This window comes from Eschrichtius robustus, chromosome X (genome assembly GCF_028021215.1).
Source record: "Eschrichtius robustus isolate mEscRob2 chromosome X, mEscRob2.pri, whole genome shotgun sequence".
Lineage (NCBI taxonomy): Eukaryota > Metazoa > Chordata > Mammalia > Artiodactyla > Eschrichtiidae > Eschrichtius > Eschrichtius robustus.
In genome coordinates this window covers 91,729,696-91,748,758 of record NC_090845.1, presented here as the reverse complement: position 1 = coordinate 91,748,758, position 19,063 = coordinate 91,729,696, and the positions used below count along the sequence as shown (strand labels likewise).

General features: G+C 40.8%; 1 pseudogene; it reads right to left on the bottom strand.

The window, feature by feature from the left end:
* Positions 1-18,024: 18,024 nt before the first annotated feature.
* On the bottom strand, positions 18,025-18,769 carry LOC137756382 (AFG1-like ATPase pseudogene; annotated as a pseudogene).
* Between the last annotated feature and the right edge of the window lie 294 nt (positions 18,770-19,063).

The window sequence follows — 19,063 nt, the reverse complement described above, 5'->3', positions numbered from 1 at the left end:
CAGGACAACTTTTTTTTTTTTTTAACATCTTTATTGGAGTATAATTGCTTTACAACGTTGTGTTAGTTTCTGCTGTATAACAAAGTGAATCAGGTATATGTATATATATATATATCCCCATATCGCCTCCCTCTTGCGTCTCCCTCCCACCCTCCCTAACCCACCCCTCTAGGTGGTCACCAAGCACCGAGCTGATCTCCCTGTGCTATGCGGCTGCTTCCCACTAGCTGTCTGTTTTACATTTGGTAGCGTATATATGTCCATGCCACTCTCTCACTTCGTCCCAGCTTACCCTTCCCTTCCCCATGTCCTCAAGTCCATTCTCTACGTCTGCGTCTTTATTCCCGTCCTGCCCCTAGGTTCTTCAGAACCGTTTTTGGTTTTTAGATTCCATATACATGTGTTAGCATACGGTATTTGTTTTTCTCTTTCTGACTTAGTTCACTGTGTATGAGAGACTCTAGGTCCATCCACCTCACTACAGATAACTCAATTTCATTTCTTTTTATGGGTGAGTAAATACTCCATTGTAGATATGTGTCACATCTTCTTTATCCATTCGTTTGTCAGTGGACACTTAGGTTGCTTCCATGTCCTGGCTATCGTAAATAGTGTTGCAATGAACATTGTGGTACCTGACTCTTTTTGAATTATGGTTTTCTCAGGGTATATGCCCAGGAGTGGGATTGCTGGGTCATAGCCCTCTTGCACTGTTGGTGGGAATGTAAGTTGTGCAGGACAACTTTTGAGGACTGAGGAAGGTAGAGTATCTTTTGTATGAGGAAAGCCCTTCAAGGGTCAGGTGTGGAAGTTTCCATGGGGTACCTTTTCCGATACCCAGAGGCAAAGAGCAGGGAGATGGCAATGGAGAGGCAGCTCTGGTGGTCTTCAATGGGGAGGGAGCTAATAAGGGTATAGTCCTTCATCTGGGCACCTCCCTGGCAGCCCCCAGGTCATCACTGTCTGCAGCTGAGAACCAGGAGTGCTGTTGGGTAAGAACCTTCCCTGGGTCATGAAAGGGTGGGCACAGGGCCTGGCACCCAGGGAGGGCCCAGGGCTTGTCTGCTTACTTCACCTCCATTCTCTGTTTTCACTTCCTATATTCTCCACCCTCAGTTGGGTTCATCCCTAACTTTGTGCTAATCACCACTCCTACCATTCACACTTGGCTGGGTGGTAAGAAAAATAATAATACTCATAAAACTGAAAGAATAATAAACCCACAATAGTAATAAAAGATAGCAACAATTATAGCACACATATTAGATAAATTACTTTGTGCTCAAGGTAAGTCAACCAGCCAGTAATGGTTCCCAGTATCAAATCCTGGTCTTCTGACCGAAAAGGCCCCACCCCTAACCCCTGTTTCTATATTGAGTGTACTTCTATGTTAGGACTCAGGCCGACACAGGGGAAGAGACTCAACCCGGATCCTGTGGTCAGTTGATGGCTCTGGAACTGGACATATGTTTGATGACTTCTGTCTAGCTGACCTGTTCCTATTCTTTGCTCTTCTGTGCTAATTCTTCTTCCTGGGGCTCAATAAGAAATTGCTTCTGGTCAAACTGGAATGAAAAAAAAGGAGACAAGAAAGCATGAGGAAAAAGGAAATGATGAGATGGCACCAAAGTTCTCTTCTTGCTGCTACATTTCCAGGTGCTGTTTCAAATCTATTTTATAGGACAGAGGAGGCAAGGTGGGCCAGGAGTAATATATCTCAAAGTCCTATTGCATGCCAGACATTCTTTGAGGTTTTCTCCTTTTCTTCTTACAAGTCTAGAAGTAGGCGCCCTTAGTCCCATTTTACAGAGGGCCAACCTCAGATTCACGGAGTATGTAAATTTTCCAGGGTCAAATGTCTACACTTTGCCCTCTACACAGATCAAGCAGCAGCCTCCTGTTTAGATGATAGAATTCCAGGGCTTAAAAGACTGATAGTGGAAAACTCGCCTGATGTGGAATCTGGGCTGTGTCATGCTCCCCATTGGACATGAAGATGATGGTAGGGATGAAATCCTACTCCGTGGGCCAAGAGGACTGGGTGTGGGGGCCACAATGACTAGCTGATTCTTGAGGTGCTGAACTGGACCCAGAAAGCAGCACAAGCTGTTGCCCTTTGGAAAGAGAACCGGAATGGTAGGATATTAACATGTACACAACCACTATATGAAAGGGGTTTTACATGTTATCTCATTTAATCCGAAACTCTTTTCAAGACCAATAGGTACTTATAAATGATCAGAATCAGAATTTTTTGTGTGTATTTTTAAAAATTGAAGTACAGTTGATTTACAATATTGTGTTAGTTTCAGGTGCACAGCAAAGTGATTTGGATATCAGATTATTTCCCATTATATGTTATTAAAAGATATTGAATACAATTCCCCGTACTTTACCGTAAATCCTTGTTACTTATCTATTTTATGTACAGTGGCTTGTATCTGTCAGTCTCATGCTCCTAATTTGTCCCTCCCCCCTCCTTCTCCCCTTTGGTAACCATAAGTTTGTTTTCTATGTCTGTGAGGCTGTTTCTGTTTTGTATATAGATTCATTTGTATTATTTTTTAGATTCCACATATAAGTGATATCATATAATATTTGTCTTTCTCTGTCTGACTTACTTCACTAAGTATAATATTCTCTAAGTCCAACTATGTTGCTGCAAATGGCTGAGTAATTGTCCACTGTGTGTGTGTGTGTATGAGTTTTCATTTCTTTCTGGATATACACCCAGGCGTGGGATTGCTGGATCCTATGGCAGCTCTGTTTTTAGCTATTTAAGGAACCTCCATACTGTTCTCCATGTGGCTGCACCAATTTACATTCGCACCAACAGTGTAGGAGGGTCCCTTTTCTCCGCACCCTCTCCAGCATTTATTATTTGCAGACTTTTCGATGATAACCATTCTGACTCATGTGAGGTTTTGATTTGCATTTCTCTGGTAATTAGTGATGTTGAGCATCTTTTCATGTGCCTGTTGGCCATCTTTATGTCTCCTTTGGAAAAATATCTATTTAGATCTTCTGCCCGTTTTTTGATTGGGTTGTTTATATTTTGATATGGAGTTGTATATTTTGGATATTAACCCCTTGTCAGTCACATCACTTGCAAACATTTTTCTCCCATTCCATAAGTTGTCTTTTCATTTTGTTGATGGCTTCCTTGGCTGTGCAAAAGGTTTTAAGTTTAATTAGGTCCCATTTGTTTATTTTTGCTTTAATTTCTTTTGCCTTGGGACACTGATCTAAGAAAATATTGCTACGATTTATGTCAGAGAGTGTTTCACCTGTGTTCTCTTCTAGGAGTTTTATGGTGTCATGTCTTATATTTAGGTCTTGAAATCATTTCAAGTTTATTTTTGTATATGGTGTGAGGGAGTGTTCTTATTTCATTGATCTACATGTAGCTGTCCAGCTTTCCCAACATCACTTGTTGGAGAGACAGTCTTTTCTCCATTGTATATTCTTGCCTCCTTTATTGAAGATTAATTGACTGTAGGTGGGTGGGTTTATTCCTAGGCTGTCTATTCTATCCATTGATCTATATGTCTGTCTTTGTGCCAGTACCATGCTATTTTGATTACTGTAGTTTGGTAGTATAACCTGAAGTCTGGGAGGGTTATGCCTCCAGCTCTGTTCTTTTCCTCAGGATTGCTTTGGCAGTTCTGGGTCTTTTGTGGTTCCATATACATTTTTGGATTTTTAGCTCTAGTTCTGTGAACAATGTACCAGGTATTTTGATAGGGATTACATTAAATCTGTTGATTGCTTTGGGTAGTATGGCCATTTTAACAATATTAAGTCTTCCAGTCTAAGAGCATGGGACATCTTTCCATATCTTTGAATCACCTTCCATTTCTTTTATCAATGTTCTATAGTTTTCATCGTATAGGTCTTTCACCTCTTGGTTAAGTTTATTCTTCGGTATTTCATTTTTTGATGGGATTTTAAATGGGATTATTTGTTTACTTTCCTTTCTGATATTTCATTATTAGTGTAATGAAAGGCAACAGATTTCTGTATATTAATCTTGTACCCTGCTACCTTGCTGAATTCATTTCAGGGAACAGAATTTAAAAGTTAAGTAACATGACCTAGAAACAACCTTATCAATTGCTGCTCCAGGATTCATAATCTGGAGTTACACAAAGTAATCTGGAGTTACATTTTATCCTATGAACTGACATTCGACATCCCAGAAGGCATTATTATTCAGTTGTTCCTTTTAAAACAACGTGAAGTGAAATAAAAACACTAAAACTCATTAAAAAGGATTAGATACCCTCTGCATTACAAACATTAAAAGGTGTGTGAAAATCTGGGGGATATTGTACTCAGACGTGGGTTTATCTCTTCAATGTACAAAATATTCTTAAACAGTAGAGTTAGGTCAATGATATCAAGAGCGGATGCAAAGAAAAACCACTTGAAAACAAGCCAAGCTAAATAAATTAATAGGAAATAAATCATATTAAGCGATCAGGGTTGTCATGATGTACAAAGTAAAATGTGATGACCCTTTTTCTGCAAAAGAATATATATCAACATGGGTGTATGAGGGTGATTAAATATGTTAGTGCATTACATACAGAGAAAAATCTGGAAAGTAGGCACCAATAAGTTAAGAGAAACTCTCTTTGTATTATGGTGGCCAAAAGGTAGGGACAGATGGGTGTGGCAATGTAATTTTGGTTTCCAAAAACGCATGTCTATATTTCTCCATATGTGTTAAACAAAGAGAAGTATTAATTGGTGCCCTAACAAAGTACTGAGATAAAGTTTTGCAGATCCGGTATATCAGCAGCCAAGTCACAAAATAATAGTGTAGAAATACATTTATTGACTTAGACACTAAACAGATTTCTTTGATAATAAATCACTGAGTGTGGATTGTTGAAGACAGAAGATGTTTTTGTTTTATAACTTTGCATTTCTATGCTGTTTCCAGAATGGAAACATTGACTAAAATGTTGAAAATACAAAAAATTGCAAACTGATTACCAATACGCTATCCATATATTCATGGATTCGGAAGCAGATCAAAACAGTTGATTTGACAGTTTTTTGTATGTGTGTGTATTTGTATATGTCTCTTTATCTCAAATTTCTTTACACCAATTATTCATACACTAACTCATGCAGCTTTCTACTCAGTTCACTTACGGGCCAGATTTCCGGTCCCAGGGCTTGAAGATCCCAGCATGGGCATGAATACAGAAGGATCGCTGCCAGTGTGAAGCCTAGAAATCTTGCCTTTAGGATGAAGTTCATTCCCCTCCCCACCAACACCGCAGTCCTTTCCATCCCCCATCCTTTGCCAAGCCCCCAGTTCAGACTTTAACCCCTGCAGTTCTGACTCTGGTCACCAGGTGGCATCGCTCTCCATTTTCTACACATTTTTCTTTTTCCCCTCAATGGAAGATACATAGTTTTAAAACAGAAGTGAAAAGTTTCCTCAAAGTCTATTGGAAAAAAACAAGTACAGTGTGATCTTAACTTACTTTGAAAAATTCAGATGTGTATAGAGAGACTAAAAGGGCGTATGTGTAGTTTCTATCCCGCTTCCCATTAATTTATTAATGTGTACTGTGTGTGTACTATGTGGCAGGAGCTGTCAGTCCAATTCCTTATCTGCATCCCAACCTCCCTCTCTTCATCTCCAGACCTGCATAACTGGAAAAGCCCCCAGGAAACAAGATGGATGTTAGTGCCCACCCCGTGGAGCCCCATGACCTCAGGCTCCATTCTAAGCAAGATTAGTCCAAGCTTGACCCTGAGTCCTGGAAACCAGCATGGAAACAGGAAATGATGTAGCTTAGTGGGAGAGGCTATAACTTGGGAAACTGTGGCACCTTCTAACTCAAACCCCCGTCTTTTTGCATAGGACGAATAGGCTATTACCTTCTCCTGACGGGACATCACTCAGAGAGTCAAGGATGAGGTGAACAGTGTTGGTCTCAGTTTTGCTTCTCCTCACAGGCTCCAGCTGGAGGTTTTATTTTCTCTTAGACCTTTGCTCTGTCAGAGTGGTACATTTCAGAACTGGTTTTGTATGTTTTATCCCTGAGAGGGTGGTTCTATCCATTTAGTCATCTGACAGGTCCATTTGAGGTGACATGGAGTTCCTGCTTCATGAAGACCTTCTCTGCCAGTCAGGGGGAGCCTGGATCCGTACCCACAAGAGAGAGAAAAGAGTAGAGACCGAGCTCTCAAGACAAACACAGGACCAAGACTCTGGTCCAAACGCCTAATTCTCTTGACTTAGTGAAATGGTTTTCACATATTTCTCACATGATGGTCACTTCTTTTCTGGGGTCCTCTTACACCTGACGCTCAAATATGATCCCTTTCTCTCTCTCCTGTCCACAAACATATACCCACAATAAATTCCTCTAAAAGCCAGTAGTGAAGAAAAGTTTTCTAAATATGGCTTCAAATCCAGAAGCAATAAGGGAAAACCATAATACACCTGATTTCATTAAAAATTGTGAGGCAGAAAGCATCCCATAAGCAAATTAAACTGAAAAATTACAGATTGGGAAACGTACAGCTTACATCAATGACAAAGGTTATCTACCTTGTAGTAGAAAGATTATGAAAAAGCAAAGGCAAATTAGAACATTCTGAAGGGGAAAGGGCACTAGATACAAAAAGGATTTCCCCAACAATTGTTCCTTAAACATGTTAAAAAGTGTGAAACCTAACTCTGGATTAAGAGATGCAAAGAAAACAAACAAACAGACAAAACACCGAGATGCCTCTTCTCATCATTTACATAAGTCTGTGAAGAAATAGGCAGTCACGTACATTGCTGGCGGTAATGTTAACATGGTATAACTCCTAGCCAGGGGATTTGATACGATGTTATGAAATTACCAGGGTACTTACCCTTGGAACCAGCAATGTCTCTTCTAAGAATCTATCCCAAAGTAACAATGTAAAAAGACAAAAAGACATAAACACAAAGCCATTCCTGCCGGAACAATTCATACAGCAGAAGGCAAGAAACAAGACATATCCACCAATAAGGGGCTGGTTGGATAAGCCGCGGTCCATCTACATCTGAGAGGACTGTGCAGCTATAAAAAGCAATGACGACTCCTTCTCTGTACTGCTGTGGAGTCATCTCCGGGATATATTGCTCAGTGATAAAAGCCAGGTGCGGAAAAGTGTGTAGAGCTGCTGCTGTCCAGTATGACGGCCACTAGCCTCAAGTAGCTATTTACAGTAAGTTAAATTAAAACTACATGAAATTTAGAAATCAGTTACTCAGTCACAGTTGCCACGTCTTAGGTGCTAAATGTTCAATTCCTGAATAAAACTCAGGTAGTTAATGACTGCTGTGTTGAGCAGCACAGGTACAGAACATTCCCTTCTCCACAGAAGTTTCTGTTGGGTAGCACTGGTGTAGCATATGACAACTTTTACATATGAAAGGGGGAGAAAACAAATGTATGTTATATTTTCTTATACTTTAAGAACTGTACAGTTAATACAAAAGATGATAAAAATGCGTACCTGTAAGGGGACAGAAGAGCAGCCCAGGATGCAAGCCAATGATGTAAATTCTCTTAAATATGAAACCTAGGTTTACTGGCTCTATGCACTGAAAGGGCAAGAAACAATGACCAACACAGTAGTAATCAGCAACTGTAGTCCCTAGACTGAATTTCCCACCAAAAGGAACCAGGCTTCCTTGGAGAAATGCCTGATTTTTGGTCTAGGTAAGGATTGTACCAGGTGAGTCTGGACTGAACTCTCATACCAGAAATTATATCAAAAAGACTCATAACCTCAGGGCCTCCCATTGGCCAAAGGTAGAACAATTTGAACATCAAGAACATTAATGAGTATCGTGCACTAAAACAAGTCAAATATAGAAACATCTATGACACTCTAAAAAAAAAGCCAACAAAACCAACTCACTGCTCACCTTTGAGAGTCCTAGGGAAACACCTGGTTTTTGAAAGTGGAAATATTGCCAATGAATTGTATATACACCTTGCCTTCCCTGTGCATGTTATACCTACGCCTAGTTGTTGAGGGAAGAATTCTTTTATAAAAGAATTTCCGCTAATACATGCAGAAGTAATTATAGAATTTGTACATCATGCTTTTGCAACCTTTTATGAAATGTAGCTCTAGGCAGTGATCATTAGAGGCTGCAAAAAAGGGATGTGAAAAGCAGATGGGAAATTTTATAATAGCTGCGTCACAGTGTCTCTGAATTTGCCTTTCCTCACTTGTAAAATGGAAACAATTCTATCCATATTAGACAATTACTGTGAGGAGCAAAAAGTCAATCGGGCAGATGATACATACAGTACTGAATAGGTATGAATAGTCTTATTTCATACCTGACCTTCCTTTAAAGGAGATTCCCTTGATACAATCCAAACAGCATGATTATAAGACAATAATGTGGAAATATTAAATGGAAGGGAAATGTATAAGTTTTCATTACGTATTCACTTCAGTGTCATTTCTCTGTGCTGGAGTCATTTCTCGGATAATTTAGGAAAAAGGGAAACTTACTCTAGCATTTCCATTGGGTGTGTGAAAGAAAACCATTGGTCCATTTCACACTACTTCATATCCTTTCCCATTCCACTTTTAATAATTATGTTAATTTCTTAAGAATAACATGTGTACTCAAATGAACTTATCTATGAAACAGAAACAGACTCACAGAGAACACGCTTGTGGTTGCCAAGGGGGAGAGGGGGTGGGGAAGGGACGAATTGGGAGTTTGGAATTATCCGATGCAAACTATTATATATAGAATGGATAAACGACAAGGTCCTACTGTATAGCACAGGAAACTATATTCAATATGCTGTAATAAACCATAATGGAAAAGAATGTAAAAAGGTATATATATGTATAACTGAATCACTTTGCTGTACAGCAGAAACTGACACAACATTGTAAATCAACTATACTTCAATAATAATAATAAAAAAAGAATAACATGTACTGTAACCCAGCAAGAATGGGCTTTGCAGAAGAACGCTACAGTAAATCACTGGGGGCCAGGCACATCATAGGTTCTTGGGTAAATCGTTTCCCCCATGCTGGCCATTTTTTTGGATAAAACCTCTCAGATGTAGAGGCTAATGAGATACCATCTGGGAAAGCACTTTTGAGACCTTAGATTGGATAGAAGAAGCTGTTATTTCTACGTAATTACTTTCCAATCTACACTTCAGATATTATCATACTCTGTGTTGAATGGATTCAGTAGGCATAAGTCCTTGCATTACTTTGTACTTGAACGGCCATTTGTGAGTAGTCTTAGGGTGGCTGGAACTGAAAAGTTATATATTAGGGCAGGACCTCTGACCCAGAAAGTCATAGGGACTTATCTATTGTGAATGCATGCATTTTTTTCTCTCTCATGCATTTTCCACAACATTCCTGGAAGGTAGAGAATAACATATCTTTACATCATGTTGTAGCTGGAGAAACAGTAATGTACAGAGGTTAAGCAACTTGGCTGGGGGGTCATCCTTCTCTTAAGAGGAAAAGCAGAGACTGACACCCTACATGTCCGAGTGCAGACTGCATGATGCTCAGCTGCACATGACACCGTATTCAAATAAGTCTTGCTTTCCTGCTGATCTGTGTCACTTCTGAAATCTATCTTCACTTGCGACGCCAGGCTGATAGTCCTGCTTGTATTTACGCAAGTCGGTGAACATCAATTGTACTTCAATTTCCTGTTCTGTAGAGACAAGGGAATGTGATTAGGTCATTAGTGTTTGAAAGTGAATTCCCAGACAACATAAGGAATATGCACAGTATAATAGAGGGGCAGGTGTTATGCTGAGGATGAATAATTGAAGGAACAGTCTCCAAATGCGTGAAGGTCAAAAGTTCCTGGATTCATTAATGCATATTGATAAATCAACCTGTGAAAAAGTTGTACTACGTGCAATCCCCACCAGCAATATCAGACTTTGTAGGATTCCCCCTATGCACACCCACACTGGAAATTCTCAGTAGTTTATTGTTACACTTGAAAAACATGAACATAGAAATTCTCTTATTGTCATCAGATTTAATTGGATAGTAAGGTTATTTAAAAGTATTCCTAGTATGCAGACTATTCTGCTAATCATCATTTGCATTAGTTATTAATGCAAAAAGGTCCAGTGACATCTGCAACCTAACAAACAATGAGTGACGTCCTTATAAGCCAGCAAGTTCTCCTAGGGCTACTGCCTGCATGAAGGCTCCAGGTTGTGTGTGTGTGTGTGTGTGTGTGTGTGTGTGTGTGTCCTCTGGGGGCTCCTAAGGACAATGTGTATCCCTAGAAAGAGATTGAGAATATCTCTTTGTGATATATGTTGAGTTCAAGTTTAGAGAGGAGCTGGATCTGCTCGTTCTTGAGTCTTTCGAAATGGCACAAGAGTTGGACCACAGCAAGCTTCTGAGCAGAGAGTAGTCCCGTTCCCCCAGGTGGAAGGCAAGCCTGTCTGTGAACTCACCTGCTCAGGTCAGGGATGGATCCCTCCAGGACATAAGGTGTGGCACAGCCGTCAGTTGCAGAGTCCTGAGAAGCCGCATCCTCTCAGCCACCCACCACCATGGGTTCAGTCATCTGCATGAGGAGCTCTGCACTCAGGGATAAAAATCCTTAAGTTCTTAGCACATCTTTGACACGTCGTGCATCCACCTATTCATCCGTTCATACGTTTAACAGACATTAAGAAGAAACTCTACACTATCCCTTCAGTAAGTTTTAGGCTTCTCCAGAATGGAAACAAGGAAATAAAGTGTGGGAAGGCTGGTGTGGTAAATTCAGATGTTAAATCTAAGAAGAGATAGATCCTTCTCATTAAGATTTCAAGCTGCTCAAGTATCTTATAAATGGTGATTATAGAACATCATTTAATGCTGTGGACCTCTGTCCACATCTCTGGTTACTGACCTCTTTACATATATATTCTGCACTCTGCAACCAAAGATCTACAGTGAATTCTTGATACTCAAGTCACATCCCCCCACCTCCCCTCCAACTCAGTCTTCATCTCTCATCTAATGGGGACGTCCCTCCACTCCTCCACTGAAATTTATCTTGCCAAAGTCAACAACCACCTTTTTGTCACATTTATACATCATGAGTGTTGAAATGCATGGTCAAATGGAGACAGAGGTTTCTCTTCCCAAGATACAATTAAGTTGCTTGTCTACAAACCAGGATTACATTGCAAACTGATACTGTCAGTTACCTGAAATCTAGAATTGTAAAACACCTTCCATGGAGACCAAGTCAGATAATGGGGAAGTGTGTGCTATAGACAGTAGGCTTTCAAATGAAGTTGAAAATGTCCCCCACATGTCTCATACTTTTGCATCATTGGAAGGGATTTTACAAATAGGTCTACAGCAGGATAACAATGTTTATTAGGGTCGCCTCACTAGACTGTGTCTCACCTGCCTCTTTTTTTTTTTTTCAAGGTATTTCCAATTATGGAATGAAATCATCTGAAATTGTAATGTTGTCTCACGTGTTGAGGCGCCATATGGCCCAGCAGTTCCACTTCTAGTTACATACTCAAGAGAAATGAAAACACGTCTACATAGAAACTCGGAGAAAAATATTCATAGTACCATTACTCATAACAGCCAAAAAGTGGAAACAACTCAAATGCCTATCAGTTGATAAATGCACAAGTAAAATTTGGCATAGCCATACAACAAACTATTATTCAGCCATGAAATGAATGAAGCACTGATACATGTACAACATATATGATCCTTGATACCATTATGCTAAATGAACAAAGTCAAACATAAAAGACCAAATACTATATGATTCAATTTATAGGGAATGTCCAAAATAGGCAAATCCATAGAGACAGACAGCAAATCAGTGCTTGCCTGGTACTAACTCTGGGTACGGGGGTTTAGTGTTTTCAAGGATTATGGAAGTTTTGGGAACTACAGAAATGCCTAAATTCAATTATGTTGATGGTTGCATTCATTTACTAAAAATCATCACACTGTACCCTTAAAATGTGTGAACTTTATTGCCTGTAAATTTTACCCAAAGAAAGCTGTTTAAAATAAAAAAAATAAAAAATAAAAATAAAATATGATGTTGGCCTGGTCTTCTTTTGTACCACCATAACAAGCAAATTACATTCAGGACGGACGTAGTTAAGGATGGTGATAGGAGTTGGTTATAAGGATTGCCATCCTGATAATTCCCTACCTTCATTCCTGGGCCTGGATTTAGGAAGGGAGAACGAATGAGAAGCAAGGCCATGAAGGGGTTGAAAGAAACAGAAGGAAATGTGGTTGTCAGTGCGCACACACACACATGCACCCATACACTGACACACTCACACCATATATATTCATACGTCGACCAGGCTGCGTTTTGAATCCTAGGACTCTCACAAGAGAGTGCAATGTGTGCTCAAAGAGGACACGTTCAGCTCATGTGCAAATAGCCACATGAATCCTGAACTGTGCCCTTCAGCACAGTTAAATGTCATCCACACAGCCTTGACAATGGGGAATATAAGAAACACTGAATTCCAAATGACACGAGGTAGTGAGAATCCATTATGTTACATCCATAGGATGGAGTTCTAGTCAGGCAGCAGAAACGAGTTATAGTGACGACAAGGAGAGAGGATTTGTTGCCTATCAGATTAGCAACGATTCACATTATTTCTAAAGTGTGCAGAAACAGGAATTTTCATATAGTATTGTTAGAAATATAAAACAGTAATAGTTTGTTCAAATAAAATAGTTTTTACATTGTTTTGAAAGAACACTTCGGGAACTTATAAAAATGCTTACTAAGATATCTGCATGTATATGAACAAGAATGTTAAGCACACTATAGTTTGTAATAGAAAACGTGGTAAAGGAACTATATTTACATCACTAGTACTGGAAAAGTGAATTCTGGAGCATCCATATGATGCAACAACAGGTCAATATAAAAAAAATAAGTGCAATTTTATTGTCAAGTAACTTAAAACGTTATCACAGAAATTCACTTACATGGAAATATGGTCACAATAAGTGCCAAGGTGGGTTACAATGATCATAAATGACAGGGATCCAGTTTTGCTTATATAGGTGTATACCTCTTTATCCAGAGGTCTTTAAAAATAAAAAAAAAAAAAAACATTTCTGTTAAAACATAAAAATAAAAATGGTCTTTCTGTTGAAATCACATAGAGCTTTCCACTCAGCATAGAAAGAGGCTGCACTTTCTGTCTAGATACCTCAGTATCCCTGTACCCGGAGTGTGTCCCTTTTCCACCCAGACTTCCAGAAAGCTCTCTGGATTTAGGCCTTTCCCTCCCACCTTCTGGCTCAGCGATGTTCATGCTGCAGTTCAGTCCACTGTCACGAGGTGGCACCATCGTACCTCCATTGTCAAACTTCTCTACAAAGACGTTCATTCAAAGAGCAAAAAAAAATACCATCCTCTTCCTCAAAACCCAGCCCATGAACCTATGTACAGAATGATTCTAATTTTGCCTGAAAAACCTGTTAGGTGTAAAAGAAGAGTGTAAAAACATATACTCCGGGTCTTGAATACGAAGACGAAATACCAGGTGGCAGTAGCGTGTTGGCAATGGTCGGCTGTTGAAGGGCTTTGCAGGACTGGTGGGAGGTGGAAGAGAGAATGGGGCTCCAGAGCGGGGTCTTGGCGGCTGTGTCCAGTGTCATGGACAGGGTATGACAGACAAGGAGTGGGAAAAGTTCTGGACAGACTCTACGGGGTGGGTGGGGTTGGAGGGTGAATACCCTACTCTCTGGGAGGGACCCCCCCCCCCTGCAGTGTGGACACTTCAACCTACACTTAGGAGGGAAGGAGATACCTCAATGAACTCGATGTTCTTTTCGGGTCAACAGCAGATGGGACTGCTCTAGTAATACATATAAGTTTCACAAACATAATTAGTGTCTTAGTAAACAAAACATTCCAAGATCTTCTTATTCTTGGCGTCATGTGCTCATTTTCTTTGTAAAAGAAAAATGGAGGTGGAAGCCACCTGCTGGCCAGATCCAGGATTGCAGCTCTGAGGCTCCGACCAGGGAGCCTGGCAAAGGAGAGTGAGGACGAAGTTTGGGCTCTGGGTTAATGGTTTTAGCCAGTGTTTTCCGGAATTTTTCACTTACTGGTGGCAATTTCTCTGTATCTACCATTTTTCTGGCATATCTAAATCTGAGATAGGAATCAAGCTCTGGTCTGATGTGAAGATAAAGATTGTGGAGTGTACAAGCCATAGGACATACAGAAACACACACACACACACACACACACATAAACACACTGTCAGTTCAATTTTAAAATCTACTTTGTTCTTCTATAAAATTGAATATAATGAATGTTTATAACGTGAAGAATGTATGTGCAAACATATGTGCACTATCATCTTCATCGTCAAGAGGGATTTTTGGGTGAGTACCCATGGGGCCACAATATCAGGGGAGTGTAAGAGGCTCACTTCTCAAGCCTTGGAAGCCCATTTTCTCAAAGGGAGGCTGCTCTGTGTCCTGTCCTTAGGGCAAGGGATGTAACTTCATTTGAATCCTGCCACTTATCTGGAGAGGTGCTGTCGGTTCTATGAGCCTGGGCTTTGTTGTCTACGAAATGGGACTCAGGATCCTTTTGTCACACAGCCATGCCAAGGAGAAAATGAGAAAACCTGCCCAAAGTATATGGCATATTGTGGGACTTCGAGGGCTCTTTAAAAGTCAAGACTCAGTAGCAGGGGCTGACTGAGCCTTAGGGCTAAGGCAGGCACTGTGGAAAGGTGTTCTTCATTCTTTCTCCTAATGAGAATATAGATACCTTTATGAAGGAAGCAAATCTCTCTCTGGTATGCCTTGAGTTCAAAGTTTTAAAGACAGAAGGATCTCTAGTTTCTTGGGAGACTCAGAAGCTCCTAAGAGCTGCCCAACATCGTGCCTCTGAGCAGACCCTAATCCAGTTCCCCACGCTGGGAAGACAGACTTGCCTTTGACTCACCTGGTGAGCTCAGTGAGAGGTGGCACCAGGGCAGCGAGTTGCGGTGTTTGTCTAACTGCTGCTCCTGGACTGCTCTGTATGTTAATACGTTTATAGGAAAATTCTAGACCTGTTTCCCATTCAACTGTGCAGGGGTCCTCAGATCATGTCACACAAGGATTTCAGCCATGTGCTGCCTCCCTGAGAGGCAAAAATCCACAAATTACTACCATTTCTTTGACACACAATTATCCATTCTTCCTATCACTCATAGCTAAATAGATATTGAGCTCAAAAACCCATACTGTTCATTGGAGGCATCCCATTAACTCTAAAGTGGAAATAAGAGGGAAATATGGGGAAATTCTTTCAAAGGTTAAATCTGAGATGACATGACTCCTGCAATATTAACTTTTATACTTTCAAGGAACTGAAGATGTAAAAAAAAAATCCCTCTTTGGACCCCTTTTCCCCATTCAGTCACAGGCCTTCTCTCTCTGTGTGTCTGTCTCTGTTTCTCTCTCTCTCTTTCTCTCTCTCTGTGTTTGTCTCTGTTTCTCTCTCCCTTTCTCCCCCGTCCTTCAAAATCAAAGTTCCAGAAAGCATTTTCTGCATTCCCGGTTAACATTCTTCACTTCCCACTAACCTCTTATCTCACTGCACTATTGAATCTTGCAATGAACGTGCTCTCACCAAGGTCACTAGGTCCAGCTATTTGTATAAATATGTTAATACATGAAAATTGCCTTAATGACCTCCTAAATTATACATGCTATGCAGACCGCTTCTGTTACTTAACAACAAAGCTTTGACAGTTTCCCAGGCTCTGGAGTGTGAGGTACAAACCCAAGCTTTCCTGTTCTCTAACTGTGTAGTCCTAGGCCAAGTTCTCTCTGCCCCTCAGTTTTTCATCTACAAAATGGGGTTGAGCAACAGTACCTACCTCATAGGGGTGCCTGGCGCATTAAATGAATCAATACAGTAAAAACCATTAGGAGTTTAAAACTTTAGCCATATTTATTTTTCGTATATACCTTTATTATCATTACTATCCCCACAGGCACACACAAAAAAATAGGATACAGAGTGGTGTTTATTCACGATCAATGACATTTGGGGTATATGGTTAGTGAGTGTGTGTGTTTCCTAGGGCTGCTGTTACTAATTAACAGGAACTTCGTGGCTTAGAACAAGAGAAATGCATTATCCCATAGTTTTAGAGACCAGAAATCTGAAATCAAGGTGTCGGCAGGGTCAAGCTTCCTCTGAAGCTTCCAGAGGAGAATTCATCCTTTCTTCTTCCAGCTTCTGGTGGCTCCTGGCTTCCCTTGGTTTGTGGCAGCATAACTCCTGTCTCTGTCTCTGTCTTCACATGGCCTTCTTCCCTGTGTGTGTGAAATCTCCCTCTTTTCTTTTTTTTTTTTAAATTAATTAATTAATTTATTTATGGCTGTGTTGGGTCTACTTTTCTGTGCGAGGGCTTCCTCTAGTTGTGGCAAGCGGGGGCCACTCTTCATCGCGGTGTGCCGGCCTCTCAGTATCGCAGCCTCCCTTGTTGCGGAGCACAGGCTCCAGACGCGCAGGCTCAGTAATTGTGGCTCATGGGCCCAGTTGCTCCGCGGCATATGGGATCTTCCCAGACCAGGGCTCGAACCCGTGTCCCCTGCATTGGCAGGCAGATTCTCAACCACTGCGCCACCAGGGAAGCCCCTTCCTTTCTTTTATAAGGACATTAGTCATTGGGTTTAGGGACCATCCTAAATCCAATCATCTCTTGAGATCTTTAACTTAATTATATCTGCAAAGACCCTATTTCCAACTAAGGTATGGGGGTGTTACGATTTGGCAATATTGGGGGGCACACAATTCAACCCACTACAGTGAGATAAGTTATAAAATTAAATGTAAGATGAGATCTTATGATTTGTATGTAAATATATAAATGTATGCATACATGTATAAATATATAATACCTGCATAAGAATAATTCTGGAGGAATATAATGCAGATGAAAACATTAGAAGGGCTTTTCTTTTCTTTTTTTGTAAAATATTTATCGGGCTTCCTTGGTGGCGCAGTGGTTGAGAATCTGCCTGCCGATGCGGGGGACACGGGTTCGAGCCCTGGTCTGGGAGGATCCCACATGCCGCGGAGCAACTAGGCCCGTGAGCCACAGCTGCTGGGCCTGCGCGTCTGGAGCCTGTGCTCCGCAACGGGAGAGGCCGCGACAGTGAGAGGGCCGCGCACCACGATGAAGAGTGGCCCCCGCTCGCCGCAACTGGAGAAAGCCCTCGCACGGAAACGAAGACCCAACACAGCCAAATAAATAAATAAATAAATAACATTTATAAAATATTTATTAATTTATTTAAAATAACTATGATAAAACCATTATATTCAACCCATAAAATTAACAGAAATAACATTTTTATGAAAATAATTATATTTCTAAAATGAAAATAGTAAGAAGAGTAGCATTGTTTTATACTTTGGGCAAATCTCTTTAATGTCTGGCGTAATAGAAGATAGTGGAATTCTCATACCTGCTTCTACAGTCAGACTATTGTTATATGTTGCTTTAGTTGAGTCATATAAGAAAATCTAGCCTCACACAAATGTGTAGTTGGAAAAGGGAAAAGTATTTTAACAGCCTTGTTAGATACTTGTGGATTTTCTTCTTCGCTGCTACATGAAAACTCAGCAAGAACTTCCTTCCAAAGAGTTCACTATGGAAAGAGGGGGAAAAGAGTAACTTTACAGTGGGGACAAACACTACCTCAGACAAGTGTGATCAAGGTTAACATCAACAGTGTTAAGTCATATTGATCATATGTGCCCTTGATATGATCTGGTGAAAATAGCACTTGACCTCTGTGGTCTTCCTCCCAAAGCCCACAGTTCCAGTCAAATCATGAGAAAAACATCAGACAAATCCCATTTGAGGGGCAGTCTACAAAATAACTGACCAGTATTCCTCAAAACTGTCAGGGTCATCAAAAAGAAGGAAATTCTGAGAAATTGTCACAGCTAAGAGGAATCTAAGGAGGCATGATGACTAAAGGTAATGTGGTGTCCTGGATGGGATCTCTCTCACATGGCTCTTCAGATGTGCAGTCGGCAACGGCTCCACAGGCTTTATGCAGCCGCAGCTCTCTGCCTTGCACCTTTAGAGTCCTCGGTCTAGTTAAATCGCTTTGTTTCTGAGCCAGCTCATCAAACAACTTATCCATGACAGCCTCCACATCAGCTTCACTTGTGAGATAGTAGAGTTCTCCTGCAGCAGGAAGTTCCTTTTTCCGATCATCTATCCCAGAATCTAGCTGGACCATATTACAGTATTCCAGAAAGAAATACAGCATTGCCCACATACATGCATCCCACTCTCTCATTGCCTCAGAGACCTTCAGGACAGCTACGAATGGTACAAAGTTAGCTCTTTGGAGTCCATTTTTATAGAGATCATCTGGTGGCCAGTTGGATGTTGCCACAACGACGACCCCATTTTTGAACAGGTTTTCAAAAAGCTGTTTCAGAATCATGGCATCAGCAATGTCCGTGACGTGAAATTCATCAAAACATAAGAGACGTGCTTCTTCACTGATTTCTTCAGCTATAGGAGCTATTGGATCGTATGATTTAGCCATGAGTCCTGGTTTCCTTTTTGGCAAACTCTGTTTAAGGCGGTGTATTCTTTTGTGAACATCTAGCATGAAACCATGAAAATGAACCCGTTTTTTCCTCTTCATTTCCACATAAGCATAAAACATGTCCATCACCATTGTTTTCCCTGTACCTTAGAAAAAAAGGCCTTCTGCCTCTATACTGTATCCTTTAAGGTCCTCATGTAATTCCTGCAAACACTGTATGACTCTTCTTTGATGTTCATCGCCCTTTAGCTCACGAGCTTTGATCAGAAAGTCAGAGAGGTCCAGTGGTCCATGGCAAACAGCTAAAGCTGTTGAGTAAACCTCTGTAGCAGCAGTTGGAGACGTACTCTCGGGGGTCTGATCGGGGGTCTGAACTGTATAGGCTTTACAAAAGGGGTTTCCAGGGGCGGTGACCGAAGGGGCGAGAGCA